We start from the raw sequence: 13,333 nt of genomic DNA, 5'->3' as shown, positions 1-13,333 counted from the left end.
TCTTCCCATTAAACTGTGGGAGCTGGGTATTAAACATACCCATACCAGTGCTTGTGCTAGCCATTCCTTGACTGTGTATTTTTAAAAACTGACTGTCTCTTTAGTAACAAACAAGATAGTTATGAAGAATACCTGAATCCTTCGTTGTCTGAGTCTTCTGTCTGCCTGAGAAGTTTTGCAGCAGCAACAACCTTCTCCCTTCAGCTTCTTTAACTTCTTTAAAGAGCCTGAACCTGCTCTGATACCACTGTTGGGTATTTTTGATGGGAAAAATACCAAAAACCAAACATTCAAACACACAGAGGCAATGCTCTGTTTTACCTCCACAGGATCCTTTTGTGCACAGAGAAGCTTAAAAAAAATTCACTGAGGAACAGAGTATTTTTAACACCATGAAAGATTTCTATTCATTAAAACAAAAAAAATTTACTCTGTCTCCATATGAGAATTTACACTGCTGGAAAAATTCCCATTAACATTTACTGTTGTAAAACTTCCATTTACATTCACTGGTGTAAAACTCTTTTTACATGCTGCTGTAAATAAAAAATAAATTACTTTTACATCCAAAACAAATGCGCTCATGGATATTACAACACCTTCAGCACACAAAACATTCTCATTTCACCACCGTTCCATTACAAAAGTCAAAACAGAACTTTACCAAGTATATCATGTGCACTGCTGTGCATACATCTCTGGTTCTCTCTCGCTGCTGCGAACACACACACTATATTTTCCTCCCGTGTGCCATACACACAATAATAAGTCAACACTCAAAACATAAAAACTTATTACATACGATTTTTGTATTTTTTAATACATGCCGTAAAAACAACATAGACATCTATTAAAACGTGCCCATACCTATGTTTAAATGCACCATACCTTTTCCATAAAAAAAACTTACGTGCTCTTCAATATTCTACCTACCACTATGACGTTTCATTCATTAAAACGCATGGTCAACCAAAACTTAGATTTACTTCACGCAATATTTAATTTTTGCCGTATGTAGGTTTGGAGCAGCTTCGGACAATCAACGGATGAAAAAGGTGGAGCAGATCCGACGGTGGATAACGATATCGGAAGCCACTGTAATGCTGAGCTTTACCTCCCGATATGTCAGAGATGCTGACGTAAGGTGAGAGCCACATGTCTTCACCAAATCGCATCGGAGCCAAGAATACGGAAACTGCTTTTCGCTGGATGGTGGTGCGATATGCTCTGGGCGGTTTTGTGGTTTCATTCGGTGGTTTTTGGGGAGCGCAGTACAGCTGCGTTGAAATTACAAATTTAACAAAGATGAGGAAGCCCTTGCAGCACGCTGATAAGAGGAAAAGTCATCTCTTGTTCCCTTTCAGCCAACGGATCAAAAATGTGAATTCCCAGCCCTTTCAAAGCTTTGAAACTCCCCACTATCTCGACAAATCTCTGCGCCGAGAGACTGTCGTATCCGCGGCTTAAAGTGGAATTCATTTCCAATCCAATCACATTTGTTTTGCACTGCATTTCTAGTGCAACAATCCCAACTGAAAGCTCGTGAAAGAACACCCCATTCACCCTTAGATCATGTACCAAACATACCTCAATGGTTCTAATTGTGGGACAATTGACCGTTAAAACCTCTATATCATCCCATCCCATTATATCTAAAAGCAAAATGTTGGGAGCGGAGATGGTGGGCTTATTCAGGCCAGTGCAGCTAGATATTTCGAGCTTTTGCAGAAGTGGGCAATGTGATGCAAACCAGGATAATGAATCATCGGTCAATTGCATGTCTGTGAAGGAGCAAGTAATGAGATGGTTGAATCCAGAGGAATGTGTTGGAATATGGGTGAGAATGAAAGAGTTGAGTGTGAGCGTAGTGAGATGAGTGCAAAAGAAAAGGGCAGGAGGTGGGATTTCTTTTACCGTGGAATAGTCAAGATTGAGGTGTTGGACATTCTTGTCTGCTGCATACTGCACCCATTTCCATACGCTTTCGCGGCCAAATTCCCAGTTGTTATCAATTGGGTAGGTGCGAGTGCCTGTACTGTCGTTGAAAAGATGAAAGGCCTCTAGATCGAAGCAATGCGATTGCAGAATGCTGGAGATTGCATTCTCTGCCGTGGAGATCGATAACGGATCCGGTGTGATAGGCCCCTGCAAGAGGAGATAAGGACATATTTTGAGTTGGGGTATTTGAGTGTAGAGAAACCTCCATCTTCTCGAAAGAACTGAGCATCTGACTGAGCATCTGACTGCCTCTCTGATTGGGACTTTAGAGAGGATGAATCCCAGAATCTCATTTGGTAATGAGGAAAACTTGTCTGAAGGTACCGGCGTGATGATGTTTGACAGTGTTAAACTTATTATTACTGCGAAACCTGGGATGTGGAATGAATGGACGGAGAGGTGGAAGGGAGAGCTGCTGGAAATAAAAACGCGATTTTATAGGGGGGAAGAGATTGTGAATATGCAGCAACGTGGGGAGAAACCGATGGAAATTGAGGGTCAGATGTATTTCTATTTAGGAGGGAGAAACTGATGGAAATTGAGGGTCAGATGTATTTCTATTTAGGATGGTCAAACATCATTTGTGGACGGAAACCAATTAGTGTGGTTCATCGTTAGGACAAGTTGAAGAAATAGACCCAGCTTAGCAAGTTAAATAGACAGAGCAGAGCCTCCAACCGCTAAAAAGACTAACTACTTTTGATAGTGGTACCGGTTAGCAAGTTAAATAGACAGAGCAAAGCCTCCAATGGCTAAAAAGACTAACAACTACTTTTGATAGTGGTACCTACTTTTGATAGTGGTACCGGTTAGCAAGTTAAATAGACAGAGCAAAGCCTCCAATGGCTAAAAAGACTAACAACTACTTTTGATAGTGGTACCGGGATCAAAACGTTTTTAATAATTTAAGGGAAAAAAGTTACCCTAGGGGGACCAATCCCTTAAAATAATTTTATGATAATAGTTAGTTAAAAATTATTAATAAATAATTAAAATTTTATGTTAAATTAGTATTTAAAAATAATTCATGATAATAGTGAGTTATAAATAAATAATTAAAAATTATAAGCAAAATTAATATTTGAAGGAATTTAGTTAAAAACATGACTATTCTTATATAAATAAATGAATATAAAAGAAAGAGAAGGTCAAAAATATGAATAAATAAATGAGAAAAATAATATAAGTCAATTTAAAAATAACAAGAAACGAGAAAAATAAAATAAGTCAGAAAAAATAAATAAATAATAAAAAAAGAAAATAAATAAATAAATAAAAATAAAAAATTAATAAATAATAATAATAATAATTAATAAATAAATAAATAAACAAATAAATTAGCTAAGAAAGAAGATGGTAAAAAAAAAACCTAACACCGACTGATTTTCTAGTGAGTAATCTCAATAGAGATGATCGCTGGAAAATCAGTTGGTGTTGGGTCCGAGCAATCTCAATAGAGATGATCGCTGGAAAATCAGTTGGTGTTGGGTCCCAGCAATCTCAATAGAGATGATCGCTGGAAAATCAGTTGATGTTGGGTCCCAGCACTCTCGACCTAGTCTTCATTTATTTTGTTTAGCTAATTTATTTATTTATTTATTTATTTATTATTATTATTATTATTATTTATTTTTTTTATTTATTTTTATTTTTATTTTTTTTTATTTTTTTTATTATTTATTTATTTTATTTTTTTCTGACTTATTTTATTTTTCTCGTTTCAGGTTGACTTATATTATTTTTCTCATTTATTTATTCATATTTTTAACCTTCTCTTTATTTTATATTCATTTATTCATATAAGAATGGTCTTGTTTTTAACTAAATTCCCTCACCCATCAATGGCTAGTGTTTGGAGATTAGGAGTCGCACAATACCATCCATAGATATGCCAGTTATCGGTGCTAGGGTTAGTTCTCGGTGTAATCACCCAAATCCTGCTCCCTCCTCATGCCATTATCGTCTCCTGTGCCTCCAGAAGCACTACACACCAACGTTTCGAACCCTGGTCACTGTAATCATCAATTTTCTCTACCTCGAGGCTGAGGCATCACTAGCCAGGTACTGGGTTGCAGTTGAGTTGGACATTGTTGGAATTCCATTATGGTTTTCTTTTTGTTTGGTGGCTCAGGGTTAACGTTGTTCCTGGCTTGTCCACAGGTAATTTGAGCTAGCGTTTCACAGCTAGTTGCACGAACCATGTCAAGGATTGAGGTAGAAAAATTCTCTTTCGGACTCTTACGATTCATGACTTACAGATGCTTTCGTAGACAAATTTTCTGCGTTAAGTTTGTCGGAGGTTTTCTTAAAGATATTTTTTGCTTGATGCGTGTAAATTTTTAGCTGGGTCTTCACTCATACTTTGTTCTTATTAAATAACCCTGCTAGACTTATTCCTTTGCAAGTGGAAGCATTCAAGCATATTATCATCAAGGTATGTCTATTGTTTGTCCTTTTATTCCTCCAACAACCTTAAATATTTTACAATATAACGTTTCCCTTACTGGTATCCTTATGTGATGTCCAGGTTCGTTGGCATGGCGTGCCTTGCTCGTTCGCTTTATAATTTATATGCTCTCGGCTCAGTACACATCCTCCCAAGTTATCCTTAAACATTTTCCCTTTATTTGTTGAAATACATTTATCTTTCTAGTCAGGCGAGACCCATATGGATAGTTTTTCTGCTAGGCAAATAATAGATGGTTATTTTCTTTGTTCTATTATGGTCGTATGGCCCAGCCTCTTTCCGACCCTTTTTTATTGTCATATGTACTTAGGGGTGTTAGTTTCATATGGCTAACAACAATTATACTTCCAGTTAGTTGTAGGAATTCGTTCTTGTAAGACGACGAATGGATTCTCTAAGGTCACGTCTTGCTTCTACAGTACATTGATAACAACACTCGGGGAGATTACTCACACGTACAATAGGGTAGTCGGGTAGTATGGTTAAGGGTACAGTTAATCCTCCTTAGTTAGTTCCTTGAAAGATTGGATCCAGTACTATCGTTGGACCCATGTGTATATCATGATCTATATCACTTGACACACCTTTGTGACCATAGTTCCCTACTTTACTTGAAGATCACCCTGTACCTTGCCTTCTAGATTAGATCTAGTTGTTGGGGTTCTCCTATCATCATCGAGATCATATCTAGGAGTTGTTGATTTGGGGTAGCCTCGGATGTGATCTAGCAATAAAAGTTGGTAGAGAGGCTAAAAAACATGATATCTCCAAGACCAAGAAATGGTTTGGGGAAAATTCCACCCAGTTAGAGAGATATTAAAATAATTAATATTTCTAATGGATTCGTAAGTCTAAACTTAGTAAAATAAAATTATTAATGGGTTTTAATATAAAACTTGGTGAGAATGTTCTAAAAGACATGGATCAAGCCAAATCTAATCTTAGCCATTGATTAGAAATTTAATCTCGGTCGTTGAAGACTCAACAAAAAAAGTATAAGAGGAGGCTTGAGAGTGAGTTCGAGACTCGCCAAGATTGATTAGCTGATTTGATTTTCTAGAGCAGGGTTTGCTCAAAAAATTCGAACAAGTCATCTAAGTTGCAATGAGGGGCAGTGAGTGCATAGCAGAGAGGTAGAGATAGTGCTGAAGGACCAACAAAGAGATTGAGGTGGTTAGGCAGTGCCAGCAAGAGCCACGCAGAGGGCAAGAGCGATTGCGCAGAGGCTAGAAGGGCCTGCGTGGGTGACACAAAAGGCTAGAGAGCCAGCGCAAAATAGAAGAAGGTTGATGCAAAGGGTTTTAGAGTGACACAAAGGCCAGGAGGGCTGACGCAGAGCCCCACAGAAGCATTGGAGAGACTTTCATGCGGCAGACTTGTTGAATATCTGCTTTCGAAGAGAGGTAGTACTGCGAGATAGAAATCTTTGTTGGGTCAGTTAGTTTGGCACCTTAGCTGTATTCAAGAAAGATGCTTAATAACAAAACCCTCAGAACTATTGAGCCAATTTTCCCAAGTTTGATTTTTCCGGCAATGATTGTCCAAAAATAACGGTATCGATTGTGTGTTTGTCTATTATTTCAGTTGATGATCTGTATATGAGTTGAGACTGTATTTGTGTTTTTCTTTTAAGTATTTATATGGTTAAACAACTTTTTAAGGAATAAACAATTAGGTGAAATAAACCAGATAATGCACGAAGAATTTCTGACGTGTTAGAATTACAAATTTCAACATGGTATCCGAGCATTGTAGATCACAGGAGGACTGAAGGCACCAACATAATCAGAAGTATTTACAGTTGTTCCGAGAGACAGAGCTGCTCCTAAGAAGAAAGCAACAAAGAAGGAGTGACACAAAGGGACCGCGTCATCATTTCGACCCAGAGAGAGGGCCAATGCAAAGGAAGAAAGAGGTAGAATAGGCTCATGAATAGCTATGTCATCCTACTTAGTCAGGTAGGCTTGACGTGGTTGTCCAAAGGAGTGATTTAAGCCTTTCCCAAGATTACGCAAAGATAGAAGGCTCAGTTTCTTCAGTTGTTGGGGCACAGGTAAGTGTGGGAAGGTTATGGATTAAGAAGTTGGTGGGGTTCTATTGCTATCTAAATAGAACAGTGCCTAATGGGACAGAGCCAAGGTAGAGGGAGTCACTGCCTTGTCGAATTTCTAGCCAAGAAAACCAAATCCGAGTTGCAGTTGCAAAGAGGATCGGAGAGGAGCACATCGAAAGTTTGCGGGAATATTTCCAGTAAGGAAATCAAGACTCAGGGGGAGTCTAGGAGAGAAATTTCGGGAGGGAAGTCAAGACTTAGAGCAAGACTAGGAGAAGAGTGGATATGGAAATGAATAGATTGAGGGATTAGGATGGGTTGGACGGGGCTTCCAACGTTGTCATCTGGAAGGCCAAGATCATGTATGTACTGGATAGACATTACATGAAGGGCTTTGCTTTGAGAACTGTGGCTATCTCAGTCAACCCAACTAATAATGAAAGGTATGAGGGTTCAATGTCCAAGGAAAATTTACATAATCCTTGATGGGGTCAAGGATCATGTAGTACAACATATTGCCGAGAAGAACATGACAAGGGAAATTTGGGATACCTTAACGACATTGTATCAGGGCACTTCTGTGCAGAGGAAGATGCTAGTTGGAGAACCAAAGAGTTTTTTTTTGCATCAGATGGCAGAGCCATTGGAGTTGTGGATTCAGAAACCAGTTACCTGTGAATGAGGACATGATGCAATGATAGATCAAGGACAGTTTAAAATTTAAGGGGGGGAGTATGTAACACCCCTTCCTTGTGTACTACATTATTGTAAACCTAATCTATTTTAAATCTAGGTGTGATATCCTCCCCTGTGTGTTAAATGTTTGTAAGCCTAAGCTGAGGAAAGCTAGGTTTGACACCGTCCATTGTGGGTTAATCTATTCTGCACCTAAAGTGAGGAAAGCTAGGTTTCATACCTTCCATTGTGGGTTAAACTATTCTGCACCTAAAGTGAGGAAAGCTAGGTGATATGTAATATGAAAAGAAAATGTATTATTAAATAAATTAATAAAATAAATCACTTGGAGGGTGGAGCACCAAGAGAGAGGAGATGCTTGCCAAATCCCACAAGGAATGGGATATAGATTAATCTTTCATGAGAAAGCTACTAGATGTAATTCTAGATAAGCTTGGATGGATTGGATATCCATCAGATGGATGGGAGATAAAGATCCATTGAACATAAAGTTGGAAATAATTAATTCCTACTTGTCTATGGTTGTAATTCTCCATTTGAGGAGTTTGTTCCTACATAATAGGGATTTAGTTTCTCCTAGTTTAGTGTGTGGTTGAGAGAATCTCTCAACCACACTACAATACGTCTAAGATAGCATTCCTATCTTGAGACTATTGATTGTATAAATATGTGTGTAATTCCCTTATTCATGTGAATAGAATATATTATTGAGCGTCTGTAATTTTATCTTGGTATCAGAGCTTCAGAGTCTTGTGAGGGCCTGGCCCCTCCTAGGCTTGGCCACCCTGGGCTGAGGGAAAATAATTGAGTGTATAATTTCATTATTTGTTTGTCCATCGAAAGTTGTGTGGGTAATGAGCGATCTGCCAGAGTGGTGCTTATCTTGATTCGTACGCCTCGAGGAGGTCACAGTTACGAGGTGCAAGAATTCAGCTGCTAGTGTACCAGCTGGGAAACGAACCTGGGTCTGTACCGTGGCAGGGTTTTAGATCTAAGGGAGCAGGCTATTGAGACCTCCTTTGACCGCCGTGCACATAGGATCTTTTATGTTTCGAGCCATGGCATCTCGACGCTGTTACTAGATGAGTCGAAGAAGACAATAGGTCAGCGGCTGGAAATCGATGGAGAGGAACGAGCTTATGAGAGCAGTAAGAAAATTTCTATTAATATAGACGATCCGGACGGAGAAGACAAGGGTTATGTGCCTCCATTTTCATGGCGGAAGTTGTGGCTGTTTGCGGGGCCTGGATTTCACATGAGCATTGCATTTCTTGATCCAGAGAATCTCGAGGGGGATTTGCAGGCAGCAGCGGTTGCAGGGTACTGCTTGCTATGGCTTCTGATGTGGGCGACGGAAATGGGTTTGATAATCCAACTGCTCGTTTGAAGTCCAATCCGGGCTAGACCATCTGGAAGAGGATGTTACAGGAAGAGAGCAAAAGCGTTACTGTGTCTGCGACCCGCAGCTTTCGGAGCGAACCGTGGTAGTAATGGGGGCAGACCCACACGAATCCAGAGTCTGTCTCGTGCACACGCTGATGGCCTGCGCAGAAGCGGTGCAATGCAGTAATTTGGCCATCGCACGAGAAATGGTGAAAGAAGTGAGAATTTTGTTTTCTGCAATTTCATTTCTGCCAAACCTGCCCTTATCTCAAATTCGCTCACTTCATAGCCAACCAGGCCATTCTGGATGCCTTCTCTGGGCACCAACAGGTTCATGTCATAGACTTCAATCTGAAACAGGGGATCCAATGGCCGGCCTTGATACAGGCACTGGCTCTTCACCCCGGCAGGCCACCGGCTTTCAGGCTAACCGGAATCGGCCCACCCCAACCCGACGGAACCGATGCCTTGCAGGAGGTTAGCACGAGGCTCCACTAATTTTCAGAGTCCGTTATTGTAAAATTCTCCTTCCGTGGCTATGTTGCCACAAGCCTCCCCGACATCAAACCATGGATCCTCTACGCCCGGCCTGAGCTCGAGGCTGTTGCAGTGAATTCTATCCTTGAGTTCCATCGTCTCCTGGAGGACCCCATCCCGGGACGACCCAGTGCCATCGATCGAGTACTCGCTTCCATCTGGAGCCTGAAGCCCAAGATCTTGACAGTGGTTGAACAGGAGGCCGACCACAACCGCCCTGTTTTCTTGAATCGATTCATAGAGGCACTGCACTATTATTCCACAGTTTTTGATTCCCCGGAGGCGCGCGGGTTGCAGGCCCAGAGCGAAGAGCTGGCGATGTCATAAGTCTATTTGGGTCAAGAAATTTGCAACATTGTAAGCGATCAGAACGGTTGGAAAGGCACGAACCTCTCTTGAATTGGAGCGTTCGCTTGAGAAACGCTGGCTTCTAGCCTATTCCTTTGGGATCCAGTGCTTTCAAGTAGGCCAACATGTTTCTCAGTCTCTTCTCAGGTGGAAAAGGATATAGGGTTGAGGAGAATAATGGGTGTCTAACACTTGGTTGGCACAACAGACCTCTAATTGCTGCTTCTGGCCTGATGAACTCGACGAGGAATTTGACACTTTCCCAACTTCAAAAAGTTCTGAGATGGTTGAGGAGTGTTGCGGGCAGAATACAGACTGTGGTCAGAAACTTGGCAACACAGTGTGAAAGATTTCAGTCTCTCTTGAGCTGGAGAGATCCCCGTGCCACAACCATATTTTTCACCTTTTGTTTGTTTGCAGCCATAATTCTATATTCACTCCGTTCCGATTAATGTTCGTTATATCAGGATTTTATATGCTGCGCCACCCGATACAAACTTCCTTATGCTCCGCTTAATTTCTTTAGGAGGTTGCCTGCACGAACTGATAGCATGTTGTAAGGAGTTTGAGCAATCAATTCTGAGGTAGCCAGCGCAAATCAGTTGATGGGAAATCGCGCTGTGATAGGGTTTCTGTTGTTGAGGAAAGAAACCTAGCAACAGCTACATTCTTCATTCAAAGAAGAGAACAACTTTGTCGTAGATTTGAAGGAAAAAGCATTGTTGTTTGTGCATACTTGGGTAAATGTTTTTTTTGGGTGAAGTATTTTTTTAGAATTTAAATTGATATACATATTGAGATTAGCCACTTCAATATGAAGTTATTTTGTTAGAATTGGCTATTCTAACAAATGACAGGTTCATGGATGTTCCAAGAATTTATTTGACAAAGATGCCCAAGATGTGAACAATGAATAGATGAGATAAAGTAGCAGCAACAACGGTTATGGTGGACAACAAAGTAGATTTTTGTTTGAGTTAGTGTGGCTTGTGGAATAGACTCCCTAACATGTTATTGTAATAGTCATTGTATGTACCCAGAAACTCCAAAATGTGGAATCAGATGTAAGATTTTTAAAGGCATCTGAAAGTTCGTGGTGATCTTAAAACCACTTTGTAATGGTTTATGGTCAGCCTGAAACCATCTTTTATCACTTGAAAGTGAGGGTTGGTGGTGAGCCAGAAACCATCTATATAGTCTTTGTGACTGAAGTGCCTTTGTGGCTGAATCGTCTATGTGGCTTGAGGTGCCTTTGTGGCTGGAATCGTGGATTTCAATGCGTTGTTTGACAAGCTTGCCTTTGTGGCTATGTGTACACGAGAGCTTTGTGCTCAATTGAGCAGGTGGACTGCAGAACACCTGGCTTAGACTCAGATGATTTTTTCTGAGTAGAAGGGGATTGGCACGTTTTTCACGCTGACAGCAGCGCCAGGAAGGCCAACTAGTGCGTCTGTTAGGCCATTAATCGCGCCAATGGGCGCAGGTTTTTTTTCGTTCAGGATCGCGCCAATTCACCTTCAAGGGGATCCGCAGGATCAGAGAAGTTGAGGATCTGTTCAAGGGCGACAAATTGTGCTTTTGGAGGTTTTGTACATGCAATTCGCCTGATGGTGGTGGATTTGACTATCATGACAAGTAGTCATTAAGGGGGGAAGTTGGAAATAATTAATTCCTACTTGTATATGGTTGTAATTCTCCATTTGAGGAGTTTGTTCCTACATAATAGGGATTTAGTTTCTCCTAGTTTAGTGTGTGGTTGAGAGAATCTCTCAACCACACTACAGTACGTCTAAGATAGCATTCCTATCTTGAGACTATTGATTGTATAATTATGTGTGTAATTCCCTTATTCATGTGAATAGAATATATTATTGAGCGTCTGTAATCTTATCTCATAAAAGCTTTGCGGGAGAAAAAGGCAATCTTTTTCTATGAAAATATGTCGTGGGAGATAAAGACAAGATTTTCTGGATAAGACCTAGGCAAACGAAAAAATCCATAAAGCGGGATGCCGCTAATGGTAAATAAATCATGAAAGGGGGTACTAAATACCCATTGCATCCATCAATTGAGGACAGTTGATCCTTGGCAAGATGTTCGGCTCGGGGGGAAATCAGAGGTTATTTATGGCTTGGTGGTGGTGCTTCTCCCTCCAAGAGAGGTTTTAGTTGGCATTAGATGCATGGGATGTTTGTAGGATGATTCTTACTCTCTCTCTCTATTATAGTTCCAGTTTGTCTATGAGAAGATTTAAGTTTTTCTTGCCATTAATGAATGAATTGAATGAGATGTTTATGACTAAATTTCTGGTGTTTTCCTTCATTACAATCTGAGTCACTTGTATGAAATATGTTTACTTTGAAATTGTTTAATCCTTTATCTCAGGGTTACCTTTATTATGGAGATAATGGTTTTCATTATGCATGTTGCATTCGAGTGTCAAGTTAGAAATAGAAGTGTATAAAGTGGGTGACAATACTTGTACCCATGAGCTATCTATTAAAAATTGCATGTGCCAATTATACTTAAGTAGATTACCGTGTTAATTATTTTTATGATAATGTATTATAATTGTGACTCCTTATATCTCTAAGAACAAAGTTAATATTGAAAGCATAATATGTGGTTATAATACACTAATGGGGTTTAAGAGGAGATCATATATGAATAGGTGAGATAGCTATGAAATCTACATCTTACCTTTAAATAAGAAATATAGTATACCTATTATACTTCATAAATTAAATACTTATGCATGTGGAACAATCATGGAATTAATGCTTGATTCTCCTCATTGTATGGCCAATGGTTGAAATTATTTATGTTTGCATGTCTAAGACTACCTTCAGACTAGTCCAGATAGTTATGCATGTGAATGAAGGGTTGGTCAATAACATATTGACTATGTGTAGAGGACTATGATCATGATACAAAACCATATTAATTACAGTAAACTTGAATTAATGTCCATTAATACTTGTATGGATTAACCCAAGGGTTTCATAGGACGCATGCCATGATTAGTTTTTAACGGTTGATCATATACCATAGACTTGTTAATGAATCTAAGGCTCCATATAATAAAACCAATAAAACAATTAAGGGGAAATTTGTACTATGGCCTAATAATAATATGGCTGAGGTAATTTTAGAAGACAAGATGTGCAAGGAGGGGTAAAACTTTAACTATAAATGAAGAAATCCTTAATTTAATGGAGCCTAAGGGTGAAATTTATGGGTAGGCAAGGAGGTTCATTACATGTCTCATGCATGATTATTCAATCATCCTCCTACATAAATATCACACATGCAACTATACACATATGCTGAGAGAATTCAACAATATATACAAGGTAAGGAGCAACATACAGTACATTCCATGCAATGGAATCTCACAAGAGAAATTGAAATAATGTCACTTGGAAAATCGAGCACCTACACCCAACCTAGAACTAACTTCCTTTAGTTGACTCTTGAGCCGAACATTTTGTCATGGATCAACTGCCTCTTGTGATCCCTTCAATAGGTATTTAATACTCTCTTTCATGATATGGTTTCCTTTAGTTGCATCCTGCTTTTAGGTGGATATTTTTATCCATTTGCCTAGTATTTTCATGGAAAATCTCACCTTTCCTAGTGCGAGAATTTTCTCATAAAATCTTTCCTTTCTCTCCTACAAAGATTTTACATTTATCTTGCTCGACTTTCTCTTCCGCGAGGATTTTCCGATAAAAGCTTACCTTTATCTCCTGCAAGGCTTTTATGTTAAACTTAGCATTCTTTTCTAGCTAAGAAACCTAATATATATTTATCTCCCAATCCATCAATCTTATCTAGAATTTAATCTAGAA

The 13,333-nt window shown here is 39.4% G+C and overlaps 1 pseudogene; it reads left to right on the top strand.

The window, feature by feature from the left end:
• Positions 1–1,833: 1,833 nt before the first annotated feature.
• Positions 1,834–9,934, top strand: LOC149144222 (DELLA protein GAIP-like; annotated as a pseudogene).
• Positions 9,935–13,333: the final 3,399 nt, after the last annotated feature.

Source organism: Pinus tabuliformis, chromosome X (genome assembly GCF_031772625.1).
Source record: "Pinus tabuliformis cultivar Carrire ecotype Pingquan chromosome X, CPIR1, whole genome shotgun sequence".
In the NCBI taxonomy this organism is placed as follows: domain Eukaryota; kingdom Viridiplantae; phylum Streptophyta; class Pinopsida; order Pinales; family Pinaceae; genus Pinus; species Pinus tabuliformis.
Note: the sequence above shows the minus strand (reverse complement) of the source record. Positions and strands in the feature narration are given on the sequence as shown.